The sequence below is a fragment of the Panulirus ornatus genome, chromosome 68 (genome assembly GCF_036320965.1).
Source record: "Panulirus ornatus isolate Po-2019 chromosome 68, ASM3632096v1, whole genome shotgun sequence".
Taxonomy (NCBI): Eukaryota; Metazoa; Arthropoda; class Malacostraca; order Decapoda; family Palinuridae; genus Panulirus; species Panulirus ornatus.
In genome coordinates this window covers 22,699,159-22,715,519 of record NC_092291.1, presented here as the reverse complement: position 1 = coordinate 22,715,519, position 16,361 = coordinate 22,699,159, and the positions used below count along the sequence as shown (strand labels likewise).

General features: G+C 44.8%; 1 protein-coding gene across 2 annotated transcripts in view; it reads left to right on the top strand.

Annotated features, from left to right (window-relative positions):
- Positions 1-204: 204 nt before the first annotated feature.
- Positions 205-16,361, top strand: part of LOC139747472 (thrombospondin type-1 domain-containing protein 7B-like) — a 752,245-nt gene continuing 736,088 nt past the window's right edge. The window contains exon 1 of one of the 2 annotated variants that reach the window (XM_071659834.1): positions 205-644. The gene's annotated coding sequence lies outside the window, so the exon portion shown is untranslated. The remainder of the gene's footprint in view (positions 645-16,361) is intronic. The other variant, XM_071659835.1, reaches the window with a different exon arrangement.

The following is a 16,361-nucleotide window of genomic DNA, read 5'->3' as shown; positions in this document are numbered from 1 at the left end:
AAAAGTGCCTCGCCACACCCCCCTGAGGGCCTTGGTTGTAGCATCGGGCGTAAAGAGAGGGTGGCTCGATTGCTGGGCGTTTATATGACGGTCGACGAGGAGGGTGGGCGGCGCATAGTGATGGGTGGGCGCGGCCACCAGGCGTGTATGAAGGGCTGGCTTGGAATAGGGGTGGCGCGGGGTGGTTGTTGGGCGCGGCTGGCGGGCGTGTGTGTGAAGGGGTTGGTGGTCGCCAGTGGGGTCCACAGTGTCCGTGTGACTCCCGCGTGGTAAGGTTGGTTCAGCTCCGCTCCACACGAGTCCACATCTTCGCCTCCTGTTGGTGACATTAGCGCACGCTATTGTTCTCGGGTCTTTTGACGCTCATTATAGGTTGCCGGTTCTAGAAAAGAGGGAGAGTCGTTTTAAGGGTCGATTTAGAATAATATAAAGCGAACCGCGCGAAGTTTTCTTATAGCGAAGTGGAATTTAGTGCAATGGACACTGTTAACTGTGACCTGTGCTTGAAAATTATCATGGTGACGGGTTAGTTGGAATTTACCTCGCTATTTGGATTGTATATATTTATATATAATTTTTTTTTTCTAACTTGAAAGGAAAAGAATGGAGGACGCCTATTTTTCCTCATGGATGAGCAATTAAAGGTAAGTTCCTATGAACCATTCTCACCTCGAGCCAAGCTATCTAATAGTTCCTATCTCTAGGTGATCTTGATAAACACTGGTATATCCAAAATACTTTGAAATAGAATGAAGAAAAAAAAAGAAAGTGTGTAACAAGAAGGCTTAAGTATAGGTGGGACCAAACACCGAGCCAGTGTTCGCCTGAACTTGTTATTTTTCGAGGAGCACCAACGGTGAATGTACTTTACATCGCCACACCGATGATATTCATGCGTCTATACAGTAAAGTGCTGCTAGGCTCACAGACAGAGGGTAACAAGATGTGATTCACATGGGACTAAATTCTTTCTTCGTTGCCTCAGTTTTACGTCCTGGAGGCAAACTATGCTGCTCGTTGATGTATTCAGATACTCTTTATCAATATGTTGTCTCGAATGGGGTGTCGGGGCATCTCCTGTTGAAATGAGGGTTCTATGATTCGAGGAAGGCATATCACAATAGCAAGTGCCCAGTACTTTGTACGGATTCAAGGCGACGGATCCAAACGTCTGGGGCTATTCAACAACACATTTCAATGTCTTTTCACTTGTTGGCGACCGTGTTTTTTTTTTCTCTCTTTTTGCTTTGCATTTACCGAAGCATGATGCCAGCACTGGTTTGGTATTCAACTATATTCGAGTCGTGTTTTTAGCTAACCACAGACGACCTGGGGAGGCTGAAGAAGATGATGATGTTGAGGTAGCTGACTTGAAGTGTGCCAGTGCTGTTCCTCTACCAGCACGACCCAGCCAGGTCGTCCCTCCCTACTCTCCTCACCCCCTCCCTGATGGCACAAGCCTGGCTCTCCTCACCCCCTCCCTGATGGCACAAGCCTGGCTCTCCTCACCCCCTCCCTGATGGCACAAGCCTGGCTCTCCTCACCCCCTCCCTGATGGCACAAGCCTGGCTCCCTCCTGTCTGTATGTGATTAGCGTCAGTTCACTGTCGGGTCTGTGTCAGCACTATAGCGTTTCCCTGTGGTTTTGCCTTTGAGGTCAGCTGTTTGCGTGTGCGTATGTATGTGTTTGTGTGTGGGGGTGGCAGGGGTGGCGACGGGTCTCGCTTCCCCCCCCTCCCCTCCCCTTATTTACATCGTCAGTTCTTTGTGTCGTGGTCAGCCTTTTTACCGTCCCATCTTTTATCACTGTTGTAATGCCAGCTCATTTCTTGTGCCTGTGTCCGTTCTAAACTGTTTAAACGACAAACAGTTTAACGCTGTTGTCAACACTGTTTTTTTTTTTTATCTCCCATGAATGGTGTTGCTGACTTGTCACCTCGGATGGCTCCCTTTTAGCCCTGTGCCTGACTTCTGTTTACCAAGTGTCAGCCACCTCTTTAACTCTATCCTCGTCCGCCCCGTACTGTGTGGACGCCATGATCTGGTTATTCTCTTATCAAAGATCCCTCGCTGTGATCTTCATTTGTTATCCATTGTTATCTTGGCTTTAGCCTTTGTCGACCCTAGTGTATCATCCCTTGATCATCTGTTAATCGTGTCATTAGTCTTGTTGCCCCTGTGTCAGCGTATGATCCATGCATCATCATCCTCCGTTGCTCTTGTGTACGGATCTGTATTGGTCTCTGTTGTCCAGACGTCAGCATCTGTTATCCGTTTGTTAGGCTCTGGTGCCCCTATGCCAGTGTCTGTTACCCGTACGTCCATGTTATCGGTGCATTCAATCCTGTTTGTGTCGGTCTGTTTTGTGAGCGTCAGTCGCCTCTAGCTATGTGTCAGTGTGTGTTTCTTATCTTTCACGTCTTATCAGATGGCGGACGAGACAGCTTTTCTTCCTCTAGTTTTTTTTTTTTTTAGTCATCGGAGATGGTTTGTCTTCTCAGGAAGGTAACAACGGGTCGCTTCGTTATCTCTGGACGAATTTTGGGTAACCTGCTTGTCGTCGGACGAATGATGGATCGTTTGGTTCGCCTCGGACGAACGTTAGCGTGACCTGGTCGCCTCGGACGAAAGTTAGCGTGACCTGGTCGCATCGGACGAAAGTTAGCGAGACCTGGTCGCATCGGACGAAAGTTAGCGTGACCTGGTCGCCTCGGACGAAAGTTAGCGTGACCTGGTCGCCTCGGACGAAAGTTAGCGTGACCTGGTCGCATCGGACGAAAGTTAGCGTGACCTGGTCGGCTCGAACGAAAGTTAGCGTGACCTAGTCACCTCGGACAAAAGTTATTGTGACCTGGTCGCCTCGAACGAAAGTTAGCGTGACCTGGTCGCCTCTGAGAAAGTTAGCGTGACCTGGTCGCCTCGGACGAAAGTTAGCGTGACCTAGTCGCATCGGACCACTGATGAACGAGTCACTTGGGTGCCTCGGACGGTTGTTAGGGTTGACATCGTTGGCCTTGGAAGACTGATGGGGTCCACCTGTTTCTTGTTGGGTGAATGGTTAGTCGCCCTGCCTTCCTTAAGGTCGACTGGCTGACCCTGGACGAGACAAGGGTGAATTGGATCATCCCCGGGCGATGGGTGGCCCAGTACCTCTCGGGTGGTTGATGGTTCCTCTTTCATCTTTAGCTGGAGGACGGATCAGTTGGATCTCCTCCAGCTGGTGAATGAATAGCACGAATCTCCTAAGATGAGTAAGGAATCTCCTCATGAATCTCCTTGGGTGAGTCACGATGGATGGCCTGAATCTCCTCATGAATCTCCTTGGGTGAGTCACGATGGATGGCCTGAATCTCCTCATGAATCTCCTTGGATGAGTCACGATGGATGGCCTGAATCTCTTCATGAATCTCCTTGGGTGAGTCACGATGGATGGCCTGAATCTCCTCATGAATCTCCTTGGATGAGTCACGATGGATGGCCTGGTTCTTGGTAGAGCGTGTGGTCGTATCCCTCGGTTCTACGTGGGCAGGTTCAGCATGTGTGTGTGTGCGTGCCTCCTAGCTCTTGAAAAAAAGGTTTTCCTTCCCTCCTGGGTAGGTGACAACGGATCGCTGGCTGGCTATCGTCGAGGAAATAGGGTATCGCCTGAATTTTCCCTGCGGGTGAGCGAAGGGTCGTCTAACTTTTCTCAGGGTGAATGACGGATCGCATGGTTCTCTCCCGCCGGACGAAGGGTTGACTGATTTCCTGAAGGCGGTTGAAAGACTTCTGCTTAATTTTCTCCACAGACCGGGTTACGGGTCACTGGTTTTTCTCGGTTGGTCGTCGTCTGACTCTCCCCGGGCGTGGAAGTGCTTCTCCTCAAGCAGGTAATTGGGTCGCTTTCCCAGTTCAGTCAAGGGTCACCTTAGTTCCTCGCAGATGATGATGGGTCATGTGTTGCTTAGCTGTAGCTACACGAATATCCGGTCTTTTGGTGTCCGAGTAGTTTACGAATTGCCTTGTTCACTATGGGTAGGTGATGTGCGTCTTTCCTCGCTGGGGAAATGATGCTTCGAGCCCCTCGGGCGGCTGACTGGTCGCCTAGTCCTCCCTTGGCAGGTGGCGGGTCGCCTGGCTCTTCCTTAGCAGGTGACGTGTGGGTGACCTGTCGACTGTTTCTCCCTTGGCAGGTGAAGAGGGTCGCCTCTGAGTTAAACGTGTGAGGAATCGCCTGGTTCTCTGAAGCAGGTGATCGAATCGTTCTATCTCCTCAGCAATATAGTGTTGTGGGTGCTTCTCCTAGATGACAGGGACCCATTGTTTTCCTCTAGATAGATTACGGTCCTCTCGGCTGGATGACTATTGGCTTGGTTCTCTACGGCCGGATGACGGGTCAGGTAGCTGAATTTCTATGCAGATGGTGTCGCCTGGTCGTGTCTGGAAGGATGTAAGAGACTTTTCCATAGTTTTCTTTCGGCTCATGAAGGATTACCTGGTTCCCACTAGATCCTTGATGGGTTGCCTGGTTCTCTTTGGTCGTCGCCTGAAGGTTCGTCTGGTTCACTGTGGGCGTTTGACCCTTTCTTGTGGTTCTCTGCGGGAGAACGACAGAGCTCATGGTGCTCTGCGGAGGGTTGATGGCTCGCTTGGTACCTTCGAGGTGGGTGAGGCGCCGTCTGGTTCCCTTTGGGCAAATGGCGGGTCGCTCGGTTCTCTGTCGGCATTGGACGGCTCATCTGGTTCTCTCTGGGCGGATGCCAAGTCTCCTGGTTCTCTCTGGACGGATGGTAGATCGCTTATCTCTGTCATGGATGACAGGCGCCTATTTCTCTCCGGGCGAAGGACAGAACAAATTCTGTCGGGCATGTCGACGGTCGTCAGGTTTTCTTTGAGGGGATGACGGGTCACGTCTGGTTCTCGAGGGCTGAATGTCAGGAAGCCCAGTTCTCGCTGACCGTGGTTCTCGCTGGGCGGATGACGGTTCATCGATATTTGAGCAATTAATGAATGTCGTCTCGTTCTTACTGGGGTAACAGGCCGCCTCTTTCCCTCCTGGGTAGATGAAGATTCGCCCGATTTTCTCCGAGTGGGAGATTGGATGCTAGGTTCTCCCCGAACGGGTGATGTATGCTTGGTTCTCCCCGGATGGGTGACTGGATGCTAGGTCCTCCCCGGGTGGGTGATGGATGCTAGGTTCTCCCCAGGTGGGTGACTGGATGCTAGGTTCTCCCCGGGTGGGTGATGGATGCTAGGTTCTCCCCAGGTGGGTGACTGGATGCTAGGTTCTCCCCGGGTGGGTGACTGGATGCTAGGTTCTCCCCGGATGGGTGATGGATGCTAGGTTCTCCCCAAGTGGGTGACTGGATGCTAGGTTCTCCCCGGGTGGATGACTGGATGCTAGGTTCTCCCCGGATGGGTGATGGATGCTAGGTTTTCCCCGGGTGGGTGACTGGATGCTTGTTTTTCCTCAGGCAGGTGACTGGACGTTATGGCTTCCCCTGGTAGGTGACTGTTGTGGGCGCGCCCACCTAGTGGAGACAGTCAATACTGGCGCTCATTTGCCGGTCTGAACGCCTCGCCTCTGTCCTCAATTTCCCCTCGTTACCCCTACCAGCCGCTAGGTATCCTCCTCCTCTTTGCCACCTGAAACATGGTTTTCCCTTAAGTTTTCCTCTGCCACCTTTGTATTCATCCTTAACTCCTCTTACTTTTACCGTAAGTATATGAAGTCCTTCGCCCTACCTTACGCCATTAACCTGCGCCCCTCTTCCTCTCTCTCTCTCTCTCTCTCTCTCTCTCTCTCTCTCTCTCTCTCTCTCCCTCTCATAACTATACCACTTTGTGCTAATTCGTTCCTTTTCAGCTCTCTCCCTCCCCTGCTCACTCGTGGATCCTCCCCACCTGCGGCACTCGGGGACGATTTAGAGTGCTCTGAAAACACAGATATGAAAGCGTTAAGTCCATTATGGTGCCGCCCTCTGAACCATTATGCAATACCGATCAGACTTCAAAAAAATTTTCATCAAATTCGTTTTTCTCTTTAGGTATAAACGAGGAAAGAAAGAATAATTACCTGGGAAAAAAGCCCTCCATTATGGAGTTATTAGAGACATAAAACAACTTGGAAAAAAAAAAAAGAGTTCCTGGTATTTGATATGCTTGGCTTGTCGACCTAATCACCTGATGTAGCTTAATCCCAATCGCCTAATGTCCCTGAATCCTAATCTGTTAACCATTACAGCTCAAAACAGAACAGAGTCAAGCCAAGCGGAATTATGACAGACGGCATATTGTACGTAGAATATCCGTTCTTACGAGGGATTATATGATAGACCAAATTGACAGTAGATGTAATCCACCTGGGTGATACATTTAATGTATTAATCCTTGGACAAAGCTTTATGAAGGGGACTGCACATCCATATCCTTTTTAATATCATGCTCATAAAAATGTCTTTGTAAAGGTCTCTTATATAGGACGCGAGAAAGGATGAAGAACTTTTAACTTAGAAAGGTTGAAGAACTTTTAACTGGTTTTAACCCTCCGTCGTAGATGCGATGAAGGTCAACACTTAAGTTTTTATGAAACGTGAACCGATTTTTGGTAGCCCTAATTAGTAGTTAGATTAGAGAAATAGGACTAGAGACACCGAATTATTCTGATGACAATAGATTACACCCATTATTTCTCTTAATATTTCTGAGGATTATAGATTAATGCTGCTGAGGTACCAAAAGGTATGTACATACACATCTTCCTGGCAAAACGTCTGTACATATGTCATAGTTTAGTACAAAGGAAGTAGTTTGTAAGCGCGCTATTTGAGACACGGGAAGACCTCCAGATGGGACCTAAAGTAAGCACTTAGGATAATTCGAAAAATGAGGAAAATAATCGTAAGCTGTAAATTGCCATGCAAACAAGAGAATGTAAGTGGAATGTAAATGAGGAAACATTTTCTTTTTTTTTCCAGTAATGTGTGCACTGATGTTTTTGGTATAATACAATGAAGATGTTGTGTAATGAAAGAAATAGTTTTCAGTGAACGCAAAGGTGTTGTGTTAACAGGGCAATGAAGAGTGTAGAGTAGACGCGAGTTAGAGCAGACGAGGACGTAGTGTTGATGTAGTGTAATGTAGATGTAGCGTAGTGAAGATGGAGCGTAGCGAAGAAGGTTTTAGGCAGGCCGGTCTGAAAAGATATTCCTTTTAACAGTCATCCTAAACCTTTGCCCTGATACTATTTCGAAAAAATCCCTTAAAATTCTCTAGTTTTTTTCGTATTAAATCCTGGAAATCTCAGTCTTTTCGCCCTTCACTTGTATCTATTCTTCATATTTGTTTTCCTTTAGATCTGGTACAACATTTTTTACTCTCTAGCAAATATCTTATCGTTCTTTCGAAGGTAATGGAAATCTTTTCTCGCATCCGTTTATGATCTGAAAGCCTTTTGGTCGTCTTTACCATATGTTTCTGATATCCAAGATTCTTATACTTGCCTCCAGTCGCTCCATTACAATGACTGTTGATTGAACGACTTTTTCATGATGATCTTTACGGTTCTCCTCCTCTACCTCCTTTCCTCTGTTGACGACTGATCCCATTCTCTCCTGTGCTGATGATTCAACTCTGTACGAGTCTAGTTTCTTGGAATACCATCCTCTCTCCATGGGTCAAATGTATATGTATCATCTATGTAGGTCAGCTGTACATCAGTAAAACTAGCCATGTCCTTCAGTCGATTTTAATCACCCTGTCTCTTATTATTTTGATAATTGTTCTAAAAGGCTGGATTTGCCTGGGATACATTGTCTTTACTGTTGATTGCTCAGATCTCTGATTGCACCAGTACAATATTAAGTCTGTATTATTCTAACGTTGTCTTTTCTATTAAGGTATTTAGTCTGCGTTTTTCAACTGTAGGTAAAATGTTTTGACTTTGACATGTTCACTTCGCTTTCCATTTTCCTCTTAATGTGCACCCAAGTATGTTCTGTTTTCAGGGTATACCAGTTTATAATTTCTTTCATCATGTTCTCATCTTTCCTTTTGTCTGCTAACGTATTCCCTGTTATTCTATTAAGTGACAGTGACGCTGCACTTGTTCGTTTCACAGCCTCTGTTATTTTGAGGTTCCTTAGGCATGGAACCTCGTCAGATTCGCTACTTCCAAAATCTGATTTTCTTCTTAATCCTTTGTCCCTCTTATTTTCCTGTTGACTATCATTTTGTAAGAGTTTTCTTCTGTTGCTATCGTCAGAGCAAGAACTGACTCCTTCACTTGCAAACTCTTGGTCTGCTCAAGTTTACCTTCAGTGTTAAGTAACACCTTTGTGATACTTGTGGAGGTACGAGAGAACACGGCTGCAGAAAGGAACGGTGATGTCTCTAGGAATCCATTCACTTCTTCTCTTGTTAGTCATCACTAAATGTGAAAAGAGACATTGCAATTATAAAGTATTGTTTTGGCGGGACTAAACTTATAGAAGACTTAAGTAGGTGAAATACAGAGGCTGAACTTGTTAGACGAACGGTACTGAGGAGCTTAAATTGGATGTAGATACTAAGACGAGGAAAAGAAATGGATTTGGAATACGTAAGAGTTCATTAGAAGTAAATCAAGTACGATGTGAATCGGGGAAAACATTGTTTATCTTGAAGAAAGCATGGTAAGTGGAGTTGATCTCGAGGAGGAAGATGAAGAAATGAAACATTTTCATCTGGATCAGCGATGTGTGGTGATACAATTAGAAATATCCTCTAAACATAAGATGTATCTCGCACTGCCACGTTTTGGACGATTGCGTAAAGAACAGCAATCAAAAATACGCTTTAAAGGATCGATCATATAGCAACAGATGCATACATATATCGTGAATGCTATATATCATAGCACAGATGACTGTTCGCAAAACAAACTATTCATATTTGCTTAGAATAACTCGAAACCAGAAGGCCCCTGTAAGTTATCATCCTTGCTACCACTGCTTCAAGGGCCTTCACAAAGATGATCATTTTATCAGTTATGTACGTTTAGCGTGCGCTGCAATCTCTGGCTTTCGTCAGTCGACCGTCTTAAGCCCAAAAGCAAACATACATGCCGTAGCTCGCATGATCCCAGTGCGTAACCTAACCTCTGGATAACAGTACAAGATAGACAGCAGCAGCAGAGCCACTCTGGATCCAAACCTATGATGTTTTCTCTTCCCGTCCACGGCACTCGACAACCCCAGCTGTTACGTCTGTATAAAAAAAAGAATAAAAGATTCTACCATTAAGAAACTTTTGGTCTTATATAGAATTGCTGACCAGAAATAAGGAAGACATTGTATTGTCACAAGCTATTTTTCCCCATTTACAGAAACGTAAATCTGCTATTTACAGTCGCTGTACCTGTTAGTCTTTCATTATACGTACACGTCTTATAACGACAACCTTCACGTATCATGCTTCCCAGAACATTGAAAAAACAATGAAATTTTGAGAATAATTATCTGGCAACTTTTACCTTTCTTTCAATTTATCTTTGGACTTAAGCGTCATCATCTGCTGTGAAGTTTAGTTTGCCCTGTGCGTCTTGCCTACTTAAACTTCGAAACTTCAGTTCTTACTGTCAGTCAGACTTGACACCTGAATCCTTCCAAGACGTTTCCTCTTCTCTCTGAGAATTCTGAACTCCGTGAAGAGGCCAAATGCCGTGTCGCCAGCAGGAGCAGCAGCAGTTGTGGCTGGGGTGATGGTGGTTCCTGGCATCTCGGATATCCCGGTACAGTTGCTCAGTAATGATGTTGATTGAACTCGGTGAAAACCCAGCTTTTCCTCGTACAATTTTGATGTATGAATAAGCGCCAACGTCAGAGTTAATGGTACACTGAATGTAAGGCTGTGTCTTACACCTTTCTTATGGGGCGTGAGTGTGTATCACTTTACAAATGCCCAAATACCTTATCTTTCTTTCATTCCCGGTGCGAATTTATAGATCATGATAGTAATATTAGGATCATAGTATTTACTGCTGTTAGTCAGATGTTTTCTGCTCTCCTCAGTGGCTCAGCCAGGCGTTTGGAAGCTGGAGCCGTGAGTTGTCTCCCAGTGCTCTGAGGCGTCAGTGTCTTGCACCACATGGAATCGTACCCTCATATCTAAAGCAATTATGGATATTCGGAACTGGTTTAGATGGCACGTTTGCGAGCGACGGTATGACTACTGGATATGATGGCCTGGACTTTCAGCCGACTCTCATAGGTGTTGTCTAGGGTCTAGTCATCGTAATTCGTACCGTTGGACTTCATTCTCAGGGCACGTTCCGCCGTGCTTACGGGATTCAGTGAGTGTTAGCTGTATAACAAAATCACTCGTACGCTATGAAAGATGCGTATTTTTCCTAAAATACGTCTTCTCGTATCACGCATTGTGTAGGCTCTTAATGACATTTCGTAATATACAAGATATTCCCGTGAACAAAGGGTATCGTAAACTTTAAAGTTACCTACATCGCTTTGTTTAGGATGCGTTTTCTATTTCCTGGTTTTTGCGATATAATGAAAGGACGCAGATGTTTACATCGAGAACTACACGAGAGTTCAGCTCATGAATTCGGGGTAGCAGTAATTTTCATCCTTACGATATTTGATACAAGTCTTCTACTTTGGGGTTGTTGGTTAGTTATGGAATGGTTTCAATGAGAGGGTACTCTGCTGTTGCGAGGTAAAAAGTACCTTGCATATTTACGGATGATTTATCTGTATCGTATTCAGCTTGGAGAGTAATTTCTTGCTCATCGTTTTTTTGGAGGTCATTTTACCGAGCAGCGGTTTGGAGGTGGTGATTCTCACTGTCGGAATTCTGCATTTATCAGTTAAAAAGAAAAATTCCGGTTTTAGTACCTGCGTAAAAATCAATATTTTGCCTGTGATTTATTGTACAGAGATGAAAAAATTTTCATCCCCCTTTTTTTCTTACAAAATACTGAAATAGAATGTTCAGGGAATTCACACGACGTCAAGCAAGCCAGGAATATGAGCTAGATACATCTCCAGTATATATGAATCGTGGGACATTTACAGCCTCTCGTGTACTTCCTCTACGATGCTCAACATCTGAGGATCAACGACGGGAGTAACTCTTCCAATGATCGTCAGTTGTGGCAACGACAATTGAGGATCAGACTTGCAGGTGAATCATTCTCTATGCTCAGCGTCTTTTATGTTCTCCTCCATTCACGATGTGGTCCTAGTGGATCTAGTTTTCCGGTATAATGATGTAAGCTCCTTATTCGATACGTACTCTGATTAGCATCCAATTCTGACGATTACGCATGCTGACCAGTACGCATGATGACTACTACGTACGCTGAACACTGTTCCTGCATCCAGATCATTACTCATGCTGTCCACGACATGTTCTGATCACTATGATACATCAGGGTGACAGCTGGACATTACTAACGTGCCCCATACATCATTCTGATCACCACCAGACACCGTGCTAACCATATCCAGTAGTGATGACCACTATCAAACACCCACCAGCCAAATTCCGCTCATACTGCTGGTCAATATGCGGTCAGTGCTTCATGCGATGTGTTGAAGTATAACGTAACATTTATTTCTGACCCGTTCCAGTCATTCTATACTTCCTCATGTTCATGTTGACCAGTGTCTTAGTTCATGCTGAAAGGAGAAGACTCGCTCCACGCTGAGTGATGACACCGATCGTGCTAATCAGTTATTTCATATCAATGTTGATTAATACTTCAGCGTTATGTTAATATTACGTACATTAGTCTCACCTGTGCCACATATTATTCTTGCCTTATTTGATGATGAGCAGTATCATGCCTCATGCTGACTGCTGCTATAGGCTGCACCATGCTGCACTGTAGCATAATGTTAATCGCTAATAGAGATGCTGTTAGCCACTTCCACACATCAGACTGATCAATAATGTAAATTTTGCTGATCATATCGACGGATTAAGCTTCACACATCAACACACTGTGCTGAAGACATCGGTGTATCAAAGCTGACCACATCGGGGCATTATGCTGCACTCAACGACACGATATGCTAACAACAATGATGTATACCGAACACATCGACGGATTATGCTAATCACATCGACATATTATGCTGACCACGCTGTCGCATTATGCTAACCGTGAGCGTATCTTTTGTCGTACAAGATTCCCATTATGCAACTCAAGAGAGAGGCGGTATCTTCTTCATAGTTCATGAGACTAACACAATCGGCTTTCAGTGGCCCCCCCAGTTGCCGGTATTCCACTTGGAGTACAAGGATGCCAACCTTGCGAGCAATTAGCCTGGCCTTTGATCTGACCTTTAAGGACAAGGTCAAAGGCCAGGTCAGTATATCTAAGGCTCGTATCTATGCTGAAAGGTTACCCAGCTGTGCTTTTAAGTGGGGTTAAGCTTATTTTGCCCCTTACACGGAGGAAGATATGACGTGAAATATGTGCATTTGGATGGCATCTGTTTAGGTTTGCTGGAAGGGTTTTGAAATTCTGAGGTTAACACTTGTACTCGTCTGACTTTCTTTTCGCAAAAGGATTTTGATTTCGACATCAGTGTCTGGTGAGGTTTCACGACACGTACCGAGTTATCATGTGATCTTTTTTTGGCTTAGATCCGACGCTGATCGCAGACATAGAATCTGTGTGTTTGCGTGATTACAATTCGTGTATTACGAGGTGAGAGTTTTAAACTCGTGTTGCCTCGTCTTTTAACCTTGTATATATGTACCATGTCTCGCTTCCTAGGTCTGTATGCTCACACACACACACACACACACACACACACACACACACACACACACACGCGCGCGCCAGCCTAGGCCAGGTAATTATTATCGACCAGCCCCGAAGGGAGGGTTTGGTGTAGGCCGCCTGCCAAGCCGAGATTCGAACCCATGCAAGCCCGACTGTGGGATAACCCATGTTGACTCACGGTCAGTATCGCTGACCTCATCATCTGGAAGTGTGTGTGTGTGTGTGTGTGTGTGTGTGTGTGTGTGTGTGTGTGTGTGTGTGTGTGTCCTTGAACAAAAAGTGATAAGAAAACGAAGTTTAAACCGTATGATATCCATAGGAGCTTCAGGTGTGGGTGCGTGGTGTGACTGCTCCTTGGCACATCCAAGAGCCGGGGATAATGCCTCAGTTATAACAAGGTTCCAGAAAATTGTGGAGAAGCATCGTATTGTTGTTACCAGTCTGTCCGCAGCGGCAGCCACCGGGAGTCTACACTGAACAGCCTCCCTCACACTCCTCTATGCCGACACTGTCCACCCCACTTCTGCAGGCCAGTAGCAGGGAAATGTGGATTCCTTTGGAGTTAGAAAAAAAAAAGGAAAGGGCTTTGGCGAGACTTTTCTCTCGGTGATACAGCCATACTAAAGGTTATTTTTTCTTGCAGTGTAACCTCAAATAGGCGGAGGTGCTGTAACACCTGTAGCAGCTCACTTTCAAATGGCTACACAGTGCCTCGGTACCTCCCTCCCATGGGCTGGCCACCTTGTTAAAAGTTTCTTCTCTCCCTGCTACCCAACCCGACACTGATGCTTAACGTCACCTCTCACTCCCTTTCTCGTACCCTGACAAGTTTTCTACAAAGCTTCTGTCTCAAATTTTCCCACAAGTTGGGTGTACTGTTACCTGGCGTTTGTCCAAACCCCCACTGAAAGGAGGTTTCAGTTTTCGTTGTAGGTTATGAAAGACAAGGTGACCCATTGTAATCATTTTCCTATATGTGAAACAACACGTTTGTCATTTCGTTTGACAATCCACTGCCTCCGTCCTCGTATACGACCAACTCGGTGAGCCGGTATATCTAGCCACATTGAATCCATTCTTAGCCAACGTGCAGTACCCTTCCCCGAGAAGACTAACTCCACGGATAACTACTTGCGTAAACGGGTATATACATGCAATGATGCAGACATTGGCAGACCAAGGTTTATAAAAGAATATCCAACAGAATACTACTACCTATTTGTCAGGTGTGACAGACAAATGAAAATGGAGTATACGTAGAAGTTCAAACTCTGAATAAAACACTAAGTTATCACACAAATGATCTCTCTCATGAATACTACTTACTGGAGAGCAAAATCCTTTGATCTTCATTGGCGTCTGACACGGCTTGATCTTGTGACTGAGCAGTTATATATACTCCTTGATCATATTATGATTAAGACGTTAGGTAGTTTCAGGCATTTATTGCTGAGTACCTGTATCCAGATGGGATGGTGGTTTCGAGTCGGAACAGCGAGAGAGAGAGAGAGAGAGAGAGAGAGAGAGAGAGAGAGAGAGAGAGAGAGAGAGAGAGAGAGAGAGAAGAACTTCAGCTGTGTGAGGTTACATGTGACACGGAGTCTGTGAGGGAAGCATGGGTATAGTGAGCATATCCGAGAGACACAATGATTATCTTCACTTGATTCCATATGACAGAGTGAAATTAGAAACACTGGCGTATTATCTCTGCTGGGAATTTATTGGTGTGCGACAGCAAGGCGGATACAGTGTGTGTTTGATTTGCACTGAACCTCATCATCAGACGAAAGTGAGAATTGACATACCACGGTAATGGTACGTGATCATACAACTAACACTGAGACAATGACATTTTTTTTTTTTCATTTCTAATGTAACTTCGAAATATATCAGAGGAGGTAGGTAATTCTACATAAGCAAGTAATGTTGTGTTACAAGAAGGTAACACTGTAATATGAGCAGTTATGAATCACTAGCTATGGTGTAATTGTGAGGAAGATCTGTCATCAGAGGTGGGCAGTTCTTGGTAGTAGTGGAACTGGTAATATGCTTGCGACACAAATGGCATGAGAGTGCTACGTTTTCTTTATCCTCTGAAGGAAACCATGCACCTACTTTTATATATATATATATATATATATATATATATATATATATATATATATATATATATATATATATATGTATATATATATTCAAACAGCAAACATTTTGTGTACATGAAAGTAAAGTCAAATTAATGATCATTCTTCGAATTTGACTTGTGCATTGTGGGTAATACTATTCACAGCTACCTAGATACACGACTGGACACGAGCTTACAAAGTGGCAGTAGATTTACTCAGAGGAGCACAAGAGATGAGACCTGAGGGAGGGTGGGACAGGGTCACACCAGGGGAGCAATGCTGGTCAATCGCGGCTACACACCAGCATCAGAGGACATGGTTATGATCACGTTCATAAGGCCCACATTATGATTGCTAATGATTGTATTTAGTACGTCCGATCATGTCATCGGCAACGCTACTGGTGGAAATCCTATATGATAACTTGTGGCTAAGATCCGTGTTGTTTTGTTTGTTCAGGTTTTCGTGTAAGAAAAAGAAAAGTGTTATGGAAGCTAAGATGGTGTCTTACGGAACACTTGTGCCGCTTTCTGTTCAGTAAAGTTATTGTGAAACGGTAGGAAATGGATGAAAATACTGTATGGATGCTATCAGAAACACCTCTGTTAAGTCGCATGTATCAAATGTGGAATTATCTTGGTTATGAGGCAGGGTAGGTTGAGGTTAAATTCTTTTTATAGTGGACATTTGATAATCTGTTACTTCGTATATTGATGAAATACTTTATGCAAATCAGTTGATTTATGAATGGTGTTCCTTTTGTGTTTCTCTTCATACTTCCTCCTCGTCTGGATGTAATCGTTCCAGGCCATCATGTACTTTTCAGGTACTGGATGTCAGGGGTTTTTACCTCTCTTGCATAGTGACACTGTATTCCCCTTGCTTGTGTACAGCCATTTTCGCGAAGTATACTTAATGTTCGACCAAAGAAGCGTGAATATTAAGAGGCCCTATAGTTCATGTGTGTTGTAAAATATGGTTTCGGTATCAAGAGAAAAATTCAAAATCAAATTGTTACGACAGCAAAAGGGGCATGAGGAGTAATGTATGTTGCAGGAAGAAAATAAAATGTTTGGGAAAGAAGGTACAGGAAGGCATTAGAAAAGATAAGTGTGTGTTTCTGAAAGTTAAAGGAAACACAGCGAAATATATTGTACCAGAGACACTGGAGAGGGAAGGAGAGATGGACTGGATTGCAGATGACACCACAGACCAGGGCGTATACATGATTGATGGGGCGGGTGTCTCAAGTTTTATTCAATGTGGCAGGTGACTGAGGTGTTTTAAAGTTTGCAATACAGCCCTTTGAGGGGCAGGGAACCGAGAAAATGAAGGTAGTGAATGTAAGAATAATAATGCGTGATGACAGTGAGGAAGTGAGTGATAGTGAAATGACTGTAGGAACGTAGAAAGTGAAGACGGTGCAAATAAGAGTAGGATTGATGGTAGTGAACTTGCTGGAGTAA